This window comes from Chrysochloris asiatica, unplaced genomic scaffold (genome assembly GCF_000296735.1).
Source record: "Chrysochloris asiatica unplaced genomic scaffold, ChrAsi1.0 scaffold00021, whole genome shotgun sequence".
Taxonomy (NCBI): domain Eukaryota; kingdom Metazoa; phylum Chordata; class Mammalia; order Afrosoricida; family Chrysochloridae; genus Chrysochloris; species Chrysochloris asiatica.
The window spans coordinates 13,363,002-13,384,644 of NW_006408539.1; positions in this window are offsets into that span (position 1 = coordinate 13,363,002).

Below are 21,643 nucleotides of genomic sequence, written 5' to 3' on the forward strand. Positions count from 1 at the left end.
AAAGCCTCATCTTTCTCCTGCAGAATAGCTAGTAGTTTCCAACTGCTAACCTTGCAGTTCGCAGCGCGATTCGTAACCACTACTCTACGAGAGCTCCTTCCACAAGGTCAGCAGTTTGAGCCCACCAGCCGTTCCACAGGAGAAAGATAAGGCTTTATGCTCGTGCAAAGATTGAAAACCTTGGGAACCTTATACAGGGTCACTATGAGTCAGAATCAACTTGAAGGCAATTAACAACAAGAACAATCCTAACCACAAGGTCTGCACTTCAAACTCACCAGCTGCTCCTTGGAAGCCTTATACAGGGTTGCTATGAGTCGGAACCAACTTAACAACAGCAAAAGGAAATCATCTCCTTGTAAGGTCTTTTCTGTAAGGAGTCTCTTAGTGAAGACTCCCCACTCTGTCACGGCCGCCATGCTGATGGCGATGTGAAGGGAGCGCTCACATTAACACATGTCTCTGAAGCAGGAAGCAGACCTGGCAAAGCCTCACTGATTATGGCCAGAGAAGCCCTTTGTATCACAGTTTTCAGGATCACTCGTTGGAGTTTTGCTTGTGACAAAATCAGGCAGACTGGTTGATTCAAAATGAATGGGGAAGAAAGAATAGGAACACTGTTTTAGAGAGGACTTTACTGGGGGATACCAGAGAAGCATGAACCTCTGCCATTTGTCACCAGAACTTACAAAGAGAAAGGCCTCCCCGGAGCAGCCAGATAAGCCCAAGCATAATGGGATTGCATGACCAGGTCTAGGTGACACATTAGTGAGAGACTTGGGAAAGCACATGAAAAAAAAAAAAAAGCAAGTTCCTAAGCTTTTCTATCATTACGGCAATACCCACAGGCCTTCCCTTTTAGCTAGTTTGGGACAAAGATAATATCAGAAGTTTTATTTCTCTAAATTAAACATCGCAGCTTTTACAAATTGAGAACTGTTTTTTTTTTTTTTTTTTTTAGGGAAATGCGTGTAGATGTGTATTAAAGCATCTATTTACAGAAAGCTGAAGCTGTCAGAATAAGCGACTTGATTGGCAGCTTGCCATCATGTCGTTCCACTGTGCTAGCACCTCTCCCATTCTGAATATTGAATCGAAACATTGCTTTTGCCTGCTTATTTACCTCTCTTCAAGTTTATTGCATTTTATTATAAATATGTTTTTAATACTATGTTCTCCACTAGCTAGTTTGCCAGCTGCTGATATAGAGCCTGCTTATCATTTTGCATGAGGGGGCTTCAGAAAGTGGATAATATGCTAGTTCCATTCCTATAGGGGTTCCGTAAGTGTTATAGGCAAATGAACACAGGTAACAAATTCTACATTAAGTTCTTTGAAGGCATCGCTATTTGTCCGTTTTGTTAATATCTTATCTCTGCTGCTTATGCTGTCGAGTCCCTTCCGACTCATAGCGACCCTGTATGAGGTTTCCGAGGAGCAGCTGGTGGGTTTGAACTGCCGATCCTATGGTTTACAGTCCAGTGCTGATCCTACAGCGCCACACCAGGAGTTCTGCTGCTTATAGGTTTTACATATGCCCTCCATATGTTTATTTTATTGAACGCATTAAAGCCAACTGTCATTTGTCTAGAGACTGTTAGTTTGAAGGAAGCAAAGTAATCATGGTAGAATCACTGAAATTCTCCAAAGGAAAATGGATGCAGCCTCAAATGATAAATTACTGGAAAGATTCCATTATCTTTTAATTCCATTTTTCCATGCACCTTTTGAAGTCCCCTCATATTTTCTAAGCCTAGCATGTTACGCTCCATGTATTGGGTAATTAATAGATGCTGAATAAATAAAAGAATCTCCAGATTTTGATCTTCTAGGAAAAGAAATAGGAATGAATAAAATATTACCCTAGAGTTGCAACTGAAAGATCATTCTCATTCCCTGTCCTAGAGTTTCAGAACCAATTTTTACTAAGGAATAGAACAGTTCTAAGTAAAGAATAACCAATAGTGATAGCCTCCGCGCCCCCCACTGCCCATGGCTACGGAATTAATTGGAACTCATAGTGACCCTATAGGACACCATAGAACTGAGGTTTCCAAGGCTGTACATCTTTAAGGGAGCAGACAGTCTCATGAAAGAGCTGGTGGGTTTGAACCCTTAACCCTGAGATTACGAGTTCAACACTTATCTTCTTGTGGTTCTTTATAGTGAGGGCAAGAATGGGTATTATAAAAATTAACTATTTCCTATTTAATTTTTGTTTAACAGCACTGCCCGCCTAGAGATCATAATTCATCAAATTTTGAGAGACAAACCTAAGGTAGATCTTACTGGGGTGCCCAGAACATGGAGGGGTAAACCGCATACAAACAACATGTTGAGAAGAATTCAATGAATATATTTTTTAATATTAAATGTTATATGACATCTCTACTTTATTTCTCATATAATTATACCTTTCTTTTAAATCATGGCTCATAATGTACAGTTAAATATTAAAATTATAAAGTTATTCAAGATAATTTGCTGTGATTAAATTTATAGAATTTGTTCCGATTATGATTCTACCTTTATATTTATTTTACCTTTATATTTATTTATGTTGTGATTTGAAATCAACTAGAATATATTTTCCTATCATGGACAAGTCCATAAAAGACAAAGTTTTCTTCATAAGTGTGGAAGATTGTCTAGAGAGAGGCACACTTCTATTCCGAAAGTAGTGACCCAAGTGTTAAAGACAAATGAACATGCCTAGTAAATACTACGTTGACTCTTTGAAAGCAAAGATATTTATCTATTTGCTTGTAGTTGCTGTTCTTGCTAAGTGCCGGCAAGTCGGTTCTGACTCATAGTGGTCCTATATAGAGTTTCCAAGGAGTCGTTGGTGAGCTTGAACCACTGACCTTGCAGATCAAACCAACTTTGCAGTCCAGAGGCTCCATACGATAAGCATTGGTCTGTGGTTCAAGCCTACCAACTGTTCCACAGAAAAAAGATGAGGCTTTCTGCTACCAAGATGATTTAAAGCCTTGGAACTACCACTTGTAGTTGTTGTTGTTGTTAAATGCTGGCGAGTCGGTTCTGACTCATAGTGACCATTGTATAGGGTTCTGAGGCTTTAAATCTTCTTGGTAGCAGAGAGCCTCATCTTTCTTCTGTGAAACAGCTGGTGGGCTTTGTGGTTCACAGACGAATGTTTGTTGTGCGGAGCCACTGCTCCCCTACTACTTATAGCTATGCCTTGATCTATATCCTCAATATGTTTATTGTATTGAATTCATTAGAGTCATCTATCATTTATCTAGAGATGGTTGTTTTGAAGGAAGAGAAATAATCATGGTTGAGCCACTGAAATTCTCCAAAGGAAAATGGATGCAGCCTCAAATTACATACAGAAATAATGTTTGGACAGTCAAAACTATAGACTTTGGAAGCTGCATTGTAAAAGAAGAATGGTTCTTAGATATAGTCAACTGTACTGAAGAACAAGTCGTCCTGGGGTGGCGCTGTGGGTTAATGTGCTAGACTGCAAAATCCGTTAGAACAGTAAGGTTGGCAGTTCAAGCTAACCAGTTGCTCCTCAGAAACCCTATACAGGGTCGCTAAGGGTCGGAACTGACTCAATGGCACTGAAAAAACAACAATAACAACTAAAGAACAATGAAAACTGAACGATCAGGATAGTTTTGGTAAAAGAATTAAATGTAAATTGCTTTCCAAAGGCACTTGGTTATTTTGTTAGTTTTTCTTTCCCCATATTTCTATAAGATTGTACTGTGTATTGTGATTGCTTTTGTGGTTCAGTGCCTTCAAATGGTATCCAACTCATAGTAACCCTGTTTAGGGTTTCCAAGTTTGTAAATCTTTGCAGGAACAGAAAGTCTCGTTTTTCTCTCTTGGAGCAATTGGTGGTCCGTGATTCACTGCGTAATCTACAGAATCACCGTACTTGCATACAGTGTGCCATTGTTGTTAAGGACCTTTGAGTTGGTTCAGACTCATAGTAAACCTGTATAGGGTTTCTGGGGCTTTAAATCTTTGAGGAGCAGAAAGTCTTATCTTTTTCCAACAGAGCTGTTGAGCTCGAACTACTGAATCTGTGAATAAGTCCAGTGCTTACCCTACAAAACGCTGCACTCCCCATACTATGTGTTGTTGTTAAGTGCCGTCAAGTTGATTCAGACTCATAACAAACCCACTAGAGCAGCTGGTGGGTTTGAACTGCTGACCTTGTGATTCACAGTCCAGTGCTGATCCTACAGCACCATATCAGGAATCTATACTTTGTGTGTTGTTGTTGTTCTTGTTAAGTTCTGTGGAATCAGTTCTGACTCATAGCAACCCTTTATAGGGTTTCCAATGAGCGAATGGTGAGTTTGAAATGCCAATTTTATGATTCTAACTGACCTTGCAGTCTAGTGTTTTTTCCTACAACACCACAACAGGATTCTGCATTGTTGTTATGTGCCATGGAGTCGGTTCCAACTCATAGCAATAGGGTTTCCGAGGCTGTAAATCTTTTCCGGAGCAGAAAGCCTCATCTTTCTCCCACGGAACAGCTAGTAGTTTCGAACTGCTGAACTTGTGGCTCGCAGCCCGATTCGTAACCGCTATGCTACCAGAGCTCCTTTGTGTTGTTGTTGTTGTTAAGTGCCGTCGAGTCGTATCTGACCCATAGCGACCCTGTACAGGGTTTCCGAGGCTGTAGTGCATGTTAATTTACTATCTGCTGAATGAATGACCACAAGGTTGCAAACAGACAAATCTTTTTCTTCCCCTCAAGGTCTTATACTGAGAAAATATAGAAGATGCTATCCTAAGCGGGAGAAAGATGAGGCTTTCTACTCCCGTAAAGATTTACAGCCTCGGAAACCCTGTACAGGGTCACTATGGGTCGGAACCGACTCAACGGCTCTTAATAACAACAACAACAACAATCCTAAAAATAAATGAATGAATTGATAATTTGGAAATCACTGGCAAAGAAGCCAGAGGAGACAAAGTCCAGTGATTAAAGGGAGGATAAAGTTGGTTGGCAGTGAACAAATTTATTAAACTTATTGATGTAATTAATTAAAATAGTGTCTTAGGTGCCGTTGAGTGAATTCTGCTTCATAGCACCCCCTATAGGCAACTGAAGGAAACAAACTATGTCTTGTGCCGTTGTTCTCACAATCATTGCTCAGTTTGAGCCCATTGTTCCAGCCACTGTGTCAATCCATCTCATTGAGCATCTTCCTCATTTTCATTGACCCTCCTCTTTACCAAGCATAAGCTCCTTTCCAGGAACTGTTCCTTCAGGATAATATGCCAACATGCCCAATGTAGATGAGATGAAGTCGTCCCTTTCTCACTTTTAAAGAGCATTCTGGCTGTACATTGTACTTCTTCCAAGAGAGCTTTGTTTGTTCTTCTGGCAGGCATGGCATACTCCATATTCTTCACCAGTACTATAATTCAAATAAATCTTTATTTGGCCTATTTTAGTCATTGTCCGTATTTTGCCTCTGAGGTGATTAAAGTAAAAATCACTAATAATAAACTTATTAAAGGACTTATCAATGGTATTGGTCAACTGGGACTGTTCAAGAGCAACAATCGGTGTTGGAAGAAGTACAGCCAGATTGCTCTTTAGAATCCAGGATTCCAGGCATGCTATAAGAAGTAGAATCAGAATACTCCTTAGAAGCCAAGTTGACCAGACTTCATCTCTCATACTTCAGACATATTATCAAGAGGGAGCAGTCCCTGGAGAAGGACCCCGCGCTTGGTAAAGTGGAGGGTCAATGAAAAAGAGGAAGGCCCCCAATGAGATGGATTGTTGACACAGTAGCAGCAACAATGGGCTCAAGAGTAATGATAATTATGAGGCTGGAGCAGGATCCGGCGGTGTTTCATTCTTTTGTGCACAGGGTTGCTATGAGTTGGCACAACAATAAAAACAACCAGGACAGTTTTTTTGGTTTTTTTTTTTTTCTAGTTTATGTTTTAAGTTACTTGGATTACTTAGAATACCTATGACACTATTTTATCCTTCACTGACTATATATTAACTGCCTGTTTTTCTCATTTCTTCTATATCTGGACATTTCTGATCTCTGTATGTCATGTATAGTCTATCTTACTGGATTTCCCCCAATGTATTCACTGCTTTTTGCTGAGGCCAAAGCCAAATTGCGATGCATATTTTAAAAGACAATAGTTCTGTGGTATTAGAGTAATTACTTTTCCAACATCTACAGTGCATTTTCTTTTAAACACTATCTACAGTGTGAAATTGAGTAGACAACTGATGGAGCTCTACCCATTTATTTTTTCCTTCAAAAATCATTAAATTTGAGTCACTTTGAAAGCTGTACTGACATTAAATAATGCATTCTATTGTTTTAAATTGCTTTTCTAACTACACATTATTCCAGGTACAAAAACACCTCATAGTATTCCACATTTGGAGCTGGTATGTTTTAAACAAAAACACACGCCATTTCAATATTAATAGGCAACACAAAATAAAGAAACATTATGATTTACACTTTTCCCTTTTGGGGTCACAATAAATAATGATATTGATCAGAGATATTAACAATTGGGTTTCTTGAGTGTTATCCAATTGGGTACTGATTTTCCAACAAAAGTCCTTACTACAGTATAACTTATTTTGCCTTTCATAAGATTAGCTTAATTATGCAGAAAATGATAGCACTATGGTTGACTCTTAATTAGCACATTCCAAGAGGATAATTTAATGTAAGTTGGTATATAAAGGCATTGATTATCTGTCATCTATGTATGCAGCAGGGTCAAGTACAATGTCAGCATTGTTTATATTAATATAAATTTCCAGTAATGGTATTGCTATCTGGCACTATTAGTGATCATTGTTTTAAAACAGCCAATGGCTATTGATTAGAGCAGAAAAAATATTGGGATGGATTTAGCACTTGTTTGCTATGACTTGTAGTCAATATCTGACCTATTGAACAGACATTCATAATATTTTACTTTAAGCATATCCATCAAAGCATACAGGGTAAGAAAAAGAACCAGTGGAGGTTATATCAGAAATGGCTTGTAGACCACCTTTCCTTGCTGGTTATTTTCTGATGGATTGTAAGTAGAACTGGGGAGAAATTGTTCATGTGGTGTGTTGCATAGCATATGATGTATTACCATGGAAGTATCTGGGCATCCTAGGTAAATTACTAGGGAACTAAGGAGCTCTGGTAGCGTAGTGTTATGGATCGAGCTGATAACCTCAGTGTCAGCAGTTCAAAACTACCAGTGGTTCCTTGGGAAAAAGAAGAGGCTTTCTGCTCTCATAAAGATTTATAGCCTCAGAAACCCTGTACGGGGTTGCTATGAGTCGGAACCGACTCCACAGCACATAACAACAAATAACATTAGGAAGTACTGGTGTAGTGCTGTAGGATAAGCATGGTACTGCTAACCACAAGATTGATGTTTCAAACCCACCAGCCATTCTTGGAAACCATGAGTCACAATTGATTCAACGGCACTTAACAGCAACAATAACATTAGTGTATAAAGATCTCCCTGGACACATATAGACATTCGTTTGAAATTTGTTGCCATCTGTCATGGGTTACAGAGTAGAACTTCTCCATAAGGTTTTCTTGTCTATACTCTTTGTGGATGTGAATTACTAGGCCTTTCTTCCAAAATGCCACTGGGTGTATCCAAAGTGCCTAGCTTTAGGGTAGTTTTCAATTGCCAACCATTTTTGACATGCAGGGACATCTTGAACAGCCTTAGAAGTAATGGCATGATGAGTGAGCTCTGAAAATATGGCTAACTTTAAACATTCAGTAAATATGGATCTGAGAACTTATAGGCTGATGCTTTCTCCAAATGTTAGAATTTTTCATTTTGTTTGAAATTCCCCCAAGTTCAGAAGTTCAGATGTAGCAAGTAGAGCGATGGGAACTCTCAGAGAAATGGAGCTCTCAGATTTAGCCCGACACTAGTAGACCTCTATATTCATTCAACACTGCTCTGACCTCAGGCTTTCTGATTTAACCTTTTGTATTATATGTCACTGTTGATTGCATTTTATGAACTTGGAAATAACTATTATTTTGTGTCTTGTCCCTACAACAAGGTTGTTAACCTTGTTGATTTTATACAGCTTCTTCCAGCCATGACCAGATAAAGTGGTTTGATACCATCTAAACCCAATTGTTACAACTTCCCCCATTTGGCACAGAGCAGAGAAGAAAATCATACATTCCATCTTCAAGAAAAACACCTAAAGGCAATTGCAGAACAATGAGCAGGCTCACATTTTGAGTCTTCATTTCATTCACTCTTATGATGTTGTTTCTTGAGGGCAATGTTAATGGGGAAGGAAAATTAGCTCATCTTGAACAAGTCACTTAGCCTCTTAAGATTCATATTACTTACATGTATAATGAGTGTCTTGCTTTACAGTTTCCATAAAGTTCTATGAGGAACGCTGGTAGCACAGTAGTTAAAGTACTTGGCTGCTGATCAAAAGACCAGCAGTTTGCAATCCAATAGCTGCTTCACAAGACAAAGACTGTAGACTTGGAAACCTATAGTGCAGTTCTCTGTCCTACCAGATCCCTATGAATCAGAATTGACTCAGCCACAATGGGTTTGGTTTGGTTTATAATGTTCTATTAAGTTATACTGATCCATAGATTTCCCATTTAACTATGTCAGCAATTCAATCAAATTTTGTTATCAACTGGAATTGCTAGGGTTACTGTTGTTGGCAGTTTGATGTCTGTGTAGCAATTTGGTAACTGGTTGAGACATTTTTGAATTTAGCCTGAATCCTAACTTATCAAGTTCTCAAATATTTAAGACTATTGAATTTGGTGGTTCTTGGACGGATTTCACTCTGTATCCCAAATGTAATAATCTTTCTGGTTTTATCCTTTAATATATGATCCTTCCTTAAAAAGAGAATCAGAATAATGTGGAGACATTGATCAAAAGTCACTGCTACTCCCATAGAAACCATCACTCAATTCATAATAAAAGCTTGACAAAAAAAAGTGCTACTCCTATGTAAACTATCACTCAATTCACAATAAAAGCTTAAAAAAAACAAAAAGCCAGTGCCTGCCTCATCACTCAGCTCCATCACTTCGTAACTACAGTACTGTTTTTAAAGGGTATCTCCTTTATCTGAGGTCTGAATTTAAAAAAATTACATTTCAAATGTATTACCTATCAGGTGTGAAATAAGTCTTATTTGTTTGCCATTTCTATCATAATAACCACTAGGTTGGCAGTTCAAACCAACCAGGTGCTCCTCGGAAGTGACTCAGTGGCACTCAACAACAACAACAGGATAATAATTACTATTATTATTAACTACCTGGTTCCACCAAATTGTGGTTCTGCATTAGGAAATTGACCACAAGTCTGTACAGTCTGATGAGGACTTCTTAACACTGAAGTGCATTCATGTCTCAAACAGCTCTGCCTTATTTACATAGTTGTTGCTAAGTGCCATCAAGTCTTTAGGAACTCAAGTGACCCTGTGTAGAGTTTCCAAGGAGCAGCTGGTGAGCTTGAACCACCAGCCGTATGGTTCAAACTGACCTTGCAGTCCAGCTCATTAAGCTGCCAAAAAAGGCAGAAAGCATCTACACAGGGCATAAAGTAAGCATATCTCTGAAGTGCATGACAGCATGCTTAACAACAACAAAAAAATGGACCTAGAAAATTACTAACAATTTGAGGCAGCATGTAATATAAGGGTGCATTAATTTTCTATTACTTGCAACAAATTGTTGCAAATCTGAAGGCTTAAAAAGTCAAACTTTTTTTTTTCTCATGTTGTTGTTGTTAGGTGCCATCAAGTCAGTACTGACTCATAGCGACCTTATGCACAGCAGAATGAAACACTGCCTGATCCTGGACCAACCTCACTGCTGCTGCCACATTGGAGCCAATTGGTGTTGCCACTTTGCCAATCCATCTCACTGGGGGTCTTCCTGTTTTCCTCTGTTCCTCCACCTTACCAAACATAATATCTTTCTCCAACAACTGGTCCCTCCTGACAATGTGTCTGAAGTATGATACATGAAGTTTGGCCATCCTGTCCTCCAAAGAGCACTCTGGATGCACTTCTTCCAACACAGATCTGTTTGTTCTTTTGGCAGCCCATGGCACCTTCAATATTCTCCTCCAACACCGTAACTCAAAAGCATCAATTCTTACGCTGTCTTCCTTATTCACTGTCCAGCTTTTGCATGCTTATGAGGTTATTGAAAATACCATGGCTTAAGTAAGGCACACCTTAGTCTTTAAGCTGACATCTTTGCTCTTCAACACTTTAAAAAGGTCTTGTGTGGCAGATTTGCCTAATGCAATATGTGGTTTGATTTCTTTTCTGTTACTCCCATGAGTGTTGATAGTTGATCCAGTAAGAATGAAGTCCTTGACAACTTCAATCTTATCTCCATTGATAAGAATGTTGTTTATTGGTCTAGTGGTGAGGATTTTTGTTTTCTTGACATTGAGATGCAATCCATACCAAAGACTGTGCTCTTTGATCTTCATTAGTAAATGTTTTAAGTCTTCTTCACTTTCAGCAAGCAAGGTTGTAACATTTGCCTATTGCAGGTTGTTAATGAGTCTTCCTCCAATCCTGATGCCACATTTTTCTTCATATAAACCAGGTTCTCGGATTATTTGTCAGCATACTAGTTGAATAAGTATGGTGAAAGAATACAACCCTCTCTTACACATTTCTTAATTTTAAACCATTCAGTTTTCCCATGTTCTGTTCGAACAATGGCCTCTTGGTCCAGGTACAGAATCCTCATGAGCACAATTAAGTGTTCCGGAATACTCATGATGTCCATAGCTTGTCATGATCCACACAATCAAAAGCCTTTGCATAGCCAATAAAGCACAGGTAAACATCTTTCTGATATTCTCTGCTTTCAGCCAAGATCCATTGGATATCAACAATGATATCCCTCTTTCCACAGCCTCTTCTGAATCTGGCTTGAACCTCTGGAAGTTCTCTGTCAATGTATGATTGTCGCCGTTTCTGTATTACCTTTAGTAAAGTTTTACTCACATGGGACATCAAAAATACTGTCCAATGATTTCTGCATTCCATTGGGTCACCTCTTTTTGGAATGGGCACAAATACGGATCTCTTCCAATCAGTTGGCCATATAGTTGTCTTCCAAATTTCTTGGCATAGATGAGTGAGTGCCTCCTGCACTGTCTTATTTTCTTGTAAGATTTCAATTTTTATTCCATCAATTCCTGGTACGTTGTTTTTTGCCAATTCCTTCAATATCATTGGCTCTTGGACTTCTTCCTTCAGTTTCATTGGCTTGGACTTCTTCCTTCAGTATCATTGGCTCTTGTTCATATGCTACCTTTTGAAATGGTTGAACATCAACCATTTCCTTTTGGTACAGTGTCTCTGTGTATTCCTTCCATCTTCTTTTGATGCTTTCTGCATTATTCAATAATTTGCCCACAGAATCCTTCAAAAACAAAAGTCTAGGCTTGATTTTTTTCTTCAGTTCCCCCAGCTTGACAAATGCTGAGTGTGTCTTCCTTTTTGGTTTTCTGAATCCAGATCTTTGCACATTTTGTTGTAATATTTGGCTTTATCTTCTCGAGCAGACCTTTAAAATTTTCTGTTCAGCTCTTGTACCTCCTCATTTCTTTCATTTGCTTTAGCATCTCTACGCTGGAGAGAAAGTTTCAGTGTTTCTTCTGACATCCATTTTGGTCTTTTCCTTCTTTCTTGTCTTCTCAATGACTTTTTGCTTTCTTCATGTATGATGTTCTTGATGTCATCCCACAACTCTTCTGGTTTTGGTCTTTGTTCTTCAGATGATCTCTAAATTCAGGCGGGATATATTCAAGGTCATATTTTGGTTCTCGTGGACTTTTTCTCATAGTTTCTGTCATTCAGAAGTCCAAGTAGGGATTAGCGGCATCTTCTGCTCCCATTTTCAGGAGCTAAAATTAAGATGCTTACTAGTTGTGGTTTCATCTGAAGTCTGGAGTTGTCTTCTCAACTCTTTCAGGTTGCTGGCAGAATTCAGTTCCTTTTGGTCATAAAACTAAGGAGTCTATTTTCCACTCACATGAGAAGACCTGAGCCTTCCTCATAGCTCTCTCCAATGCAATTCAAAGCATGGTTGTTTATTTTCTTTCTGGGCAGTAGGACAGTGTCTGCTGCTGTCATTTCCTGTGTCTTTTAAGTGTGTTGGATAGGCTAGGCCTACCCAGGGTCATCAACTGATTATTGTTGCTGTTATTAAGTGCCATGGATTTGGTTCCGACCAATAATGGCCATGTATAGGTTTCCTGATTAGGGACCTTAATCATATCTGCAAAATCCCTTATGCCATATAACATAACCACTGGAGTGATGTTCTTTCATATTTAGTTGCTATCTGCCCTCAAGGATTCCTGGTGTGGCACCGTAAGATAAGCACTGGACTATAAGGTCATTTTGAACCTCAAAGTTGATGGTTCAAAATCACCAGCTACTCCTAGGAAATCCTATACAGGGTCAGTATGAGTTTGAACAGACTCAATGGCACTTAACAACAACGGCATCTGCCCTCAAAGGAAGGTGATTACACAAGAAGCAGAAACCTTGTGGGCTACCTTAGAATTCTGCCTACCAGAAGAGTGTCACTGACATGTAGACTTTCTCAGTTGCCAGTCCTTACCAAATCCAGGAGGATCCTAGATTCCATCAAATTGATAGGATCATAAAAACATCGATATCATAGATATTCATGCGTTGAAATGAACAGTTACTGGCCATTTTCAATCTGACAATCATATTGTTTGTTATGCTGGGAATGACAACTCAAGGAGCAATGATGTCACAGTCATCATCAAAATGGACATTTCAAGATATAGCTTCAAGTATAATGCTATATGTGATAGGATAATGTTCATACAATACACTTACAAGGATGAACAATTAGTACCACTATTATTTAAATTTATACACCAACCACTAAAATGAAATGAAATAAACCTACCAATGTCCTCAGTCTGAAACTGATCAAAAATAGAATCGTGCTGTATTGATAATTACTGGCTATTGGAATACAAAGTTTGGAAGAATAGGAGAAGGATATATAGTTAGAAAATATGGCCTTGGTGATACAAAGAATGCTGGAGACTGCATTATAGAATTTTGTAAGACCAATAACTTCTTCATTGCAAGTACCATTTTTAAATGGCATAATAGATGACTATACATGAAGCTCACCAGAAATCAAATAACTCAACATCTGGTGATTATCCAGTTTAGACTCACACCTTCTCCCATTTGTATTCTAGAGAAATTTGATGATTGTGAGTATTTTTGTGTTTTTCTTTTGAGGGAGGAAGACATTTCATAGCACCATGTGGAGGGGAGAGTACACAAATGTTTTTGAATGCTGGGCTATAAGGCAACTATCCTAGAGTTGATGTTAGTGCCGTCAAGTTTGTTCCGACTCATAGTGACCTTGTCTAGAGTTTCCAAAGAGCAACTGATGGGTTTGATCCACCAACCTTGCAATTAGTTGTTGTTGTTGTTAGGTGCCGCCATCAGTACTGACTCATAGCGACCCTATGCATAACAGAACGAAACACTATCTAATCCTGCAGTTAATAGTCAAGTGCTTATTCTATAGTAGCACATCAGGTGGAGTAGCAGTGTGCTCATTTTGGATTTTGGACTGTATTCTATTAATACATAAGACATGTTGGTCAGAAAAGTTCCCCTGTCTGGTTCAGCAGCTTTATTTTGTCAAGACCAACCACATAATGGGGAGTTATTTCAAAGCAGCATTTAAAAAGAAATAAGAATGGGAATGCATTGTAAACAGCATTTAATTACTACAGGAGAGTAATTGCTAAAAAATGGTAATTATCTAAAAAAAAAAAAGCTGCAATCTTTAAGCAGATCTCAATCTTTTGATACATAATTAGATGGGTAGGATTTAAATGGCATTAGAAATAATGAAAACTTTCATAGTTGGCATAACAATCTTTGTTGTATCAATATTTCAAAATTCCACACAAGATTACAAAATCAAAACAAAAAATTATGAACAATTAAGCTTAAAACGATGAAAAGAATGGTTACATAGCCATAAAATTGGAAATTAAAACAAGGGTCAGTGTATGTATTCTTCACATAACATTTTTTGTTCTTTGCATTTTCATGCATCATCAAAATTTTCCATCACTGCCAAGAATTACTGTAAGATTTCCAAGTCTCTTGTTGTTTTTCCTTATAAGCAAGTAAGCAGAATTCATTCTGTTTCTTAAAATTTAAAAGTTGTCTTCATCCACATGTGATCTAGTATTTTCAACAAAATATCTAGTCTCTTTATAAAATATGCAAATGCTTATTTTAATTTGATGTGATATTTCCAATTCCATTAAAAGTCCCTGTGTGGCTCACCTGTATGATGAATCAATTCTGATCTTTCCCCACTTCTTATTATATTTTGGTGTCAATATGTACTAAAAGGCAGGTCATTTAAAGCCTGTGGTGCAATCATTTTGTTGGAAACTTAGATTGCACATGAGATTTGGGTCACAGAAGTCCTTGCCATTTTGAGCCGTACAAAATGTTTTAGACCTCAAATAAGAAACTCTCATTCATTCTTCTCCTCTATGTATTTCAAATGAAGTTTTAGAAATAAGCAAATAGGAAACACAAGTTGGCTGCCAAGTTTGAAGGATGACAATAGGTTTCACCTATCTGCACCTCAGTTGCCTTTCTGTCAATATGAGGTGATTGAATGAGATGATCTTCGAATCCATTCCACCTCTGACATTCAGTAATTATATATAACAGTAAGAATGGCATTGATAATGATTTCTCCAGAACAACCATCTTCAAAGTGCACTCTTCAAGCCACAGGGGTATTCGTAGGTGCTTATGAGCTATTACATGAAGAGCATGGGTTATTATAAACAAACTTGATTAAGACTGCTCAACTCCTAATCAAAGCATTTTTTCTTCAGTTTGTTTCATATGTCAGACAACCCTGTGCAAGTGAATTTTAAGAATGCAGAGCAGTTGTGGCTCAGTGGTAAAATTCTTGTCTTCTAAACATGAAACTTGGACTCGATTCCCAGCCACTGCACCTCATGTAAACCTAACATCCATTTGGCTGGGAGTCTTGTGTGTTGCTATGATACTGAATAGGCTTCAGTGGGGTTTTCAGATATGGGTGTGGCCTAAGACTGGGCAGCATTTTATTATTGCATTGTGTCTGTGGTTTCCATGAGTCCGGGGCTCACTCAAAGACAGCTAACAACAACCTGTATAGATATAAATTTTGTGGATATATATATATATATATATATATATATATACTGGACTGCAAAGTCAGTTTGAACTGCAAGCTTGCGGATTCAAGCTCACCAGCTGCTCCTTGGAAATCCTATACATGGTCACTATGAATAAGAACTGATATCATGAAACAACAACAACAATGTATGTGAAAAGTAACTGTCAGTTAGAATTTTCTGTATTGCTAGCAGCATTTTATAATCTGTGCTTCTCCAATATAGTTAAGTTGTTGTTAAGTGCCATCGAGTTGATTCTGGCTCATAGTGATCCTGTATAAGGTTTCTGAGGAGCAGCTGGTGAGTTTGAACCACCAACCTTGTGGTTCAAACCAACTTTATTGTCCAGTTGAGTACAGTTGAGTGAGTGCTTTTCTGAGAGCATCACTGAGTGTTACACCTGACAGACTGAGTTACTAATATCTGTGACCCTTACTTAACTTCTTCTGTGAAGTGAGGATAATAATTCCATCCTCCAAGTATTATCCAATATCCAATCTCTTAGGATGCAACAGATGCAACATTAGAAGCGCTCACTCAACTGTACTCAACTGGACAATAAAGTTGGTTTGAACCATAAGGTTGGTGGTTCAAACTTATCCTATAGCGCCACACCAGGACTCCTTCAATACTGCAGCCACTCAGACATGGCTACTGAGCCCTTTAAATGTGGACACTGATACTAAGGAACTGATTTCTTATTTCATTCTAATTAATTTAAATTTAAATAGTTTCTAGATTGCATCCCAGCTCTGCAGCTGAGTGCCACACCTGACAGACTGAGTTACTAACATCTGTGACCCTTACTTAGCTTCTTCTGTGAAGTGAGGATATTAATTCCATCCTCCAAGTATTGTCCAATATCCAATCTCTTAGGATGCAACAGATGCAACATTAGAAGCACTCACTCAACTGTACTAAGAAATTTGAAAGAGAGCTACCTGGCCAACCAACTGAAAGGATACATACATGTACCCATTCCAAAGAAAAATAATCCAACAGAAATTATTTAATAACATCATTGTGGAAATTATCAAATAGCATCATTAATATTACATGCAATAAAATCATCCTTGAGATAATGCAAAAATGATTGTATGATTGTAGTAATACATCTCCAGGGAACAGGCAGAAGTTCAAGCTGGATTCAGAAGAGGAGATGGAATGAGATGCATTGTTGATGTCAGATGGATCTTGGCTGAAAGCAGAGAGTATCAGTCATAGACCTATGTTTTAATGACTATGCAAAGGCATTCAACTGTGTTTTGTTTATTGTTGTTAGGTGCCATTGAGTCGGTACTGACTCATAGTGACCTTATGCACAGCAGAACAAAGCACTGTCTGGTCCTGGGCCAACCTCACTATGTGGATCATAACAAATTATAGATAACATTGTGAAGAATCGGAATTCCAGAACACTTAATTGTACTCATGCTGTGAGAAATAATTCTGACGATGGTCCATCTTCAGGAATAAGGGGATCCAGGAAGTTGAACATTGAAATTGTTGGCTGGTGTAACAGTAGAACTTCATGCATGTGAGGTATGTGAGTGGGATGAATTAGAAGGGGAACAGAACTTGTTGGACAACTAGAAACTTTAAATAAGAATGTTATCATTAAGGGGAAGTAGGCAACCTCTGGGAAGGTTGTTAACCATAGTACTCAGTCAATGAGGAACCCGGGGCGGGGCTTTTGAGTCTAGTAGATCAAATTCTTTGCCAAACTGCTGCGCAGCACATTTGCCTATGTTTTATGGGTTTGGCACCCGATTTTTCAAAATCGAATAGAAAAGCCCCACTCTCACTAAAATGAGTACAGATTGGATTTCTTGACCATTTGTCAGTAAGCACTCGTGAGAACTTACTGGTGAACTCATATGGAATAAGGTGGTCCACCCCAGTTCTCCTTTCAGAGACCCATGGGGTAAGGTCCTAGTCAGGTGTTTGTACTGACCCACCAATAGCCAAGAGGGGCCAAGGTAGTATGCGGGATATCGAGAATGTTTCTCATAATGTGGAATCAAGAGGCAGTTGTTGGAACAGGAATAGGGAATACTACAGAGTCTAAGATCAGAAAAGGTGTGCCTATGTCAGGGTTGTATCCTTTCACCATACTTATTCAATCTGTATGCTGAACATATGATCTGAGAAACTGGACTATTTGAGGAACACAGCATCAGGACTGGAAGAAGACTCATTATATACTACTTGCCATATGCAGATGACACAGTCATGCTTGCTGAATGTGAAGAGGACATGAAGCACTCACTAATGAAGATCAAGGACTATAGCCTTCATTATGATTACACCTCAACATAAACTAAATAAAAACTCCTTATAATTGAATCAATCCGAAAAGACTAAAGTTGTCAAAAATTTCATTTTACTTGGTTCCACAGTCATTCAACCTGTATGCTGAGCAAATAATACGAGAAGCTGGGTTCTATGAAGAAAAACGTGGCATCAGGATTGGAGGAAGACTCATTAACAACCTGCGATATGCAGATGATACGACCTTGATCGCTGAAAGTGAAGAGGACTTGAAACATTTACTTATGAAGATTAAAGAGCACAGCCTTCGGTATGGATTACATCTCAATGTCAAGAAAACAAAAATCCTCACCACTGGACCAATAAACAACATTCTTATCAATGGAGAAAAGATTGAAGTTGTCAAGGACTTCATTCTTCTTGGATCAACTATCAACACTCACGGAAGTAGCAGTCAAGAGATCAGACGACGTATTGCACTGGGCAAATCTGCTGCACAGGAACTTTTTAAAGTATTGAAGAGCAGAGATGTCAGCTTGAGGACTAAGGTGCGCCTGACCCAGGCCATTGTGTTTTCAATAGCCTCATATGGATGCAAAAGCTGGACAGTGAATAAGGAAGATTGTAGAAGAATTGATGCCTTTGAGTTGTGGTGTTGGAGGAGAATACTGAAAGTGCCATGGACTGCCAAAAGAACCAATAGATCTGTTTTGGAAGAAGTGCAGCCAGAGTGCTCCTTGGAGGCCAGGATGGCTAAGCTTCGTCTCTCATACTTTGGACATATTGTCCAGAGGAAACAATCGCTGGAGAAGGATGTCATGCTGGGTAAAAAAGAGGGTCAGAGAAAAAGAGGAAGACCCCCAACGAGATGGATCAGCCAGGTGGCATCATTGATGGGCTCAAGTGTGGCAGCGGTAGTGAGGTTGGCCCATGATCGGACATTGTTTCATTCTGCTGTGCATGGGGTCGCTATGAGTCGGTTCCAACTTGATGGCACCTGACAACAGCAAACTACAACAGTCAAGAAATAAATCAAACTGCTAAATGCGTTGGACAAGTCTGCAAAAGACCCCTTTAACTTAAAAGAGCAAAGATGTCCCTTTAAAGACATCTCCTGCTCCAAATCATGCTATTTTCAATTGTTTCATATGCATGTGAAAGCGAGACAATGAATAGGGAAGAGTGAAGAATAATTGATGCATTCAAATTCGAATTATGTTTTACAAAGAACTATTGAGCATACTAAATGCTGTCAGAAGAATAAAGAAATTTGTCTTGGAAGAAGTAGAGCTGGAATGCTCTTTAGAAGTGAGAATGGCAAGACCTCACCTCATTTCTTTGAACATGTTGTTAAGAGGGCCCAGTCCCTGAAGCAGAACATCATGCTTGACAAAATACAGTATCAGTGAAAAAGAAGATGACCTTCAATGTTATGAACTGATGCAATGACTGCAACAATGGTCTCAAAGATTGTAAGGATGATGCAGGACTGAACAGTGTTTTGTTCTAGGAGTCAGACCAACTTGATGGCACCTAACATCAACAAAAACAGAATGGCTGTGAGGATGAAAGAAAAAGACATCTATGGTGTTCCTAATGTAGTGCCTAGCCTATAAAACTGACCTTCATTCAATAAATGGTATTACTCTTCTCCATTTTATTATAACACATGTAACTCAGGCCATGTTTTAGTCATCTTTTGAAACATACAGTTAAGATATGTATTTAATTAGCTTATTGTTGTTGTTGTTAAGTGCCACTGAGTTGGTTACCCTGTGTAGCATTTCTGGTGGTGGCTGGTGAGCTTGAAATGCCAATCGTATGGTTCAAACTGACCTTGCAGTCCAGTGAATTAATTAATAAAAAATGATTCAGAAGTTATTAGACTACAGCTTTACTTTTCTAAATTTGACTTTTATTTTGGTAGCTAATTGTCCATGTAGATCCCAAGACTTGGGGAGCAATGGAATGAAGAGGTAAAGTTCTGTCTTAATATAAATAGTGCTGTTTTGTCGCCCACAAATTTTCATTTCTATTAGCAAAAATGTTGGCATTTTCAGTGTGTGTTTCAACAAGGAGTCTCTGAGGACCTGTGGCAGTGCAGAGGTGGACACATGATTCCTTACTTGAGATCGCTTCTGCTCCAGTAGGGATATACCAACAATCATATAAGCAAATTAATTTCTCCAGAGTTTCTTTGACCAGCATTGTGTTCGTCTCTCAAATTAAGCCCAGGATAGCCCCATTTTATCTTTCTATATATACATAAAAAAAAGGTATTTCTTGGGTAAATTTTGAATAAAGCATAGTGAAAAGAACACCATGTTTCCCATTAGATAATAAAACATAGGGCTGTACGCATGTTCTGATTCCATAAACATGAGACTTGAATATGTATTTCAAGATTATGTGTACTTTTCACTTCTTCATGACACTAAATTCCATTTCAAAGATTTCTGTCCTCAAAGTGCTTAAGTTATAGACTAGAAAATATTTTACTGCATTGATGAGAAGTTTGAATTTCCCTATAGTTGGAAATCAGAAGCCTAAAACAGAATTTCATTTAAAAATAGTTATAAGTTCTTTCTCTTGCAAGAGGTTGTTATTCATATATCTTTTTAGAGAACTCCAAAACCTAGATGTCATTCCTATCTTGGCACGCTCTTTGAAAACTTTTGGAATAAACTACATATGTTCAGTGAATCTCAGTCAACTCACAAGACATTTTACTATTGATTTTAGGTGCCATCAAGTTGGCTCCAACTCACATTGGCCCTACGCACAACGGAACGAAATACTGCTCATTCCCCTGCCATCCTCACAATTGTTATGTTTGAGCCCATTGTTGCTGCCAATGTGTCATTCTATCTCATTGGAGCTATTCCTGTGTTCCACTGACTGCCTTTTGAAGTGCCTTCTAACCTGAGGGACTCATCTTCTAGATTAGACAATGTTTTGCAGTTATTCATAAGATTTTCAGTGACTAAGTGGCACTGTAGGATCAATACTGGACTGTGAGCTACAAGGTCTGGAGTTCAAACCCACCAAATGCTCCTCGGAAACCATATCCAGGGTCACTATAAGTAAGAACTGACTCAACAGCACTTAACTATTCAGAAGTGGTTCCACCTCTTCTTCTTAGTCTGTCTTAGTCTAGAAGCTCCACTGAAATTTTTCCACCTTAGGTGACCATGCAGGTATTTACAATACCAATGGCATAGCTTCCAGCATCATAGCAACACATAAACAACCACAGTGCAACAAACTGACAGATGAGTTCAACGAATCTCAATATACTCACAAAACATTTTACTAAGTGAGAAACAACAAAACAAAAGAAATGTTTTTATCTTGGGAAAATGGTGCTTTCAGAGGTCAAATATAAGTCTGGACTTATTTAACACTACAGATATATTAGTAATTAGGAGTTTATTTACAGATGCACTCTTGTGGATTTTGGGACGGTGTGTCTGAGCAGACAGTTTCAATTGACTTTCAAATGAGAAATGACCCTATAGTGAATTACTGAGTTATAAACCTCGTCTTCTCCACCAAGGTAAATTTAATGTGAACATTCTGGTGTCTTCTGAGGCGCTCTGAACTGCAGTGGACCTGCCTCTTTAACTCTGATGCTCTATAAAACTCCATAAGGCCTTTTGCTTGTTCTAAAAATAGTGAGTATAATTAGTCTTGCAAATCAATGTTTCCACTCATCAGGATGACAAAATAACTTGTTAAATAGCATGCTTAATTTACATATACAAGAGTCAACAAAAGCTTCATCTACCATTTATTTGATTATATTATTTTTTAGGAGAAAAAAAAAAGCCGGTCATTGGCCAGCTGCCACTCTCCAAAATATGGCAGGTAATTAGAGCCATACTATTGTCATGTTTCCATAGCAAAATAGAGTCTTCTTTCAGGGGAACTGTCATTATCTTGTCTGGAGATCCTGTATTTATCATTATGATCTTTTTGCCTATGGATAAATTAATAAAATTATAAGTAACTTAAAATTGATTTCACAAGAAATATGTTATGATTGATTCAACAAAAATTTAAGATA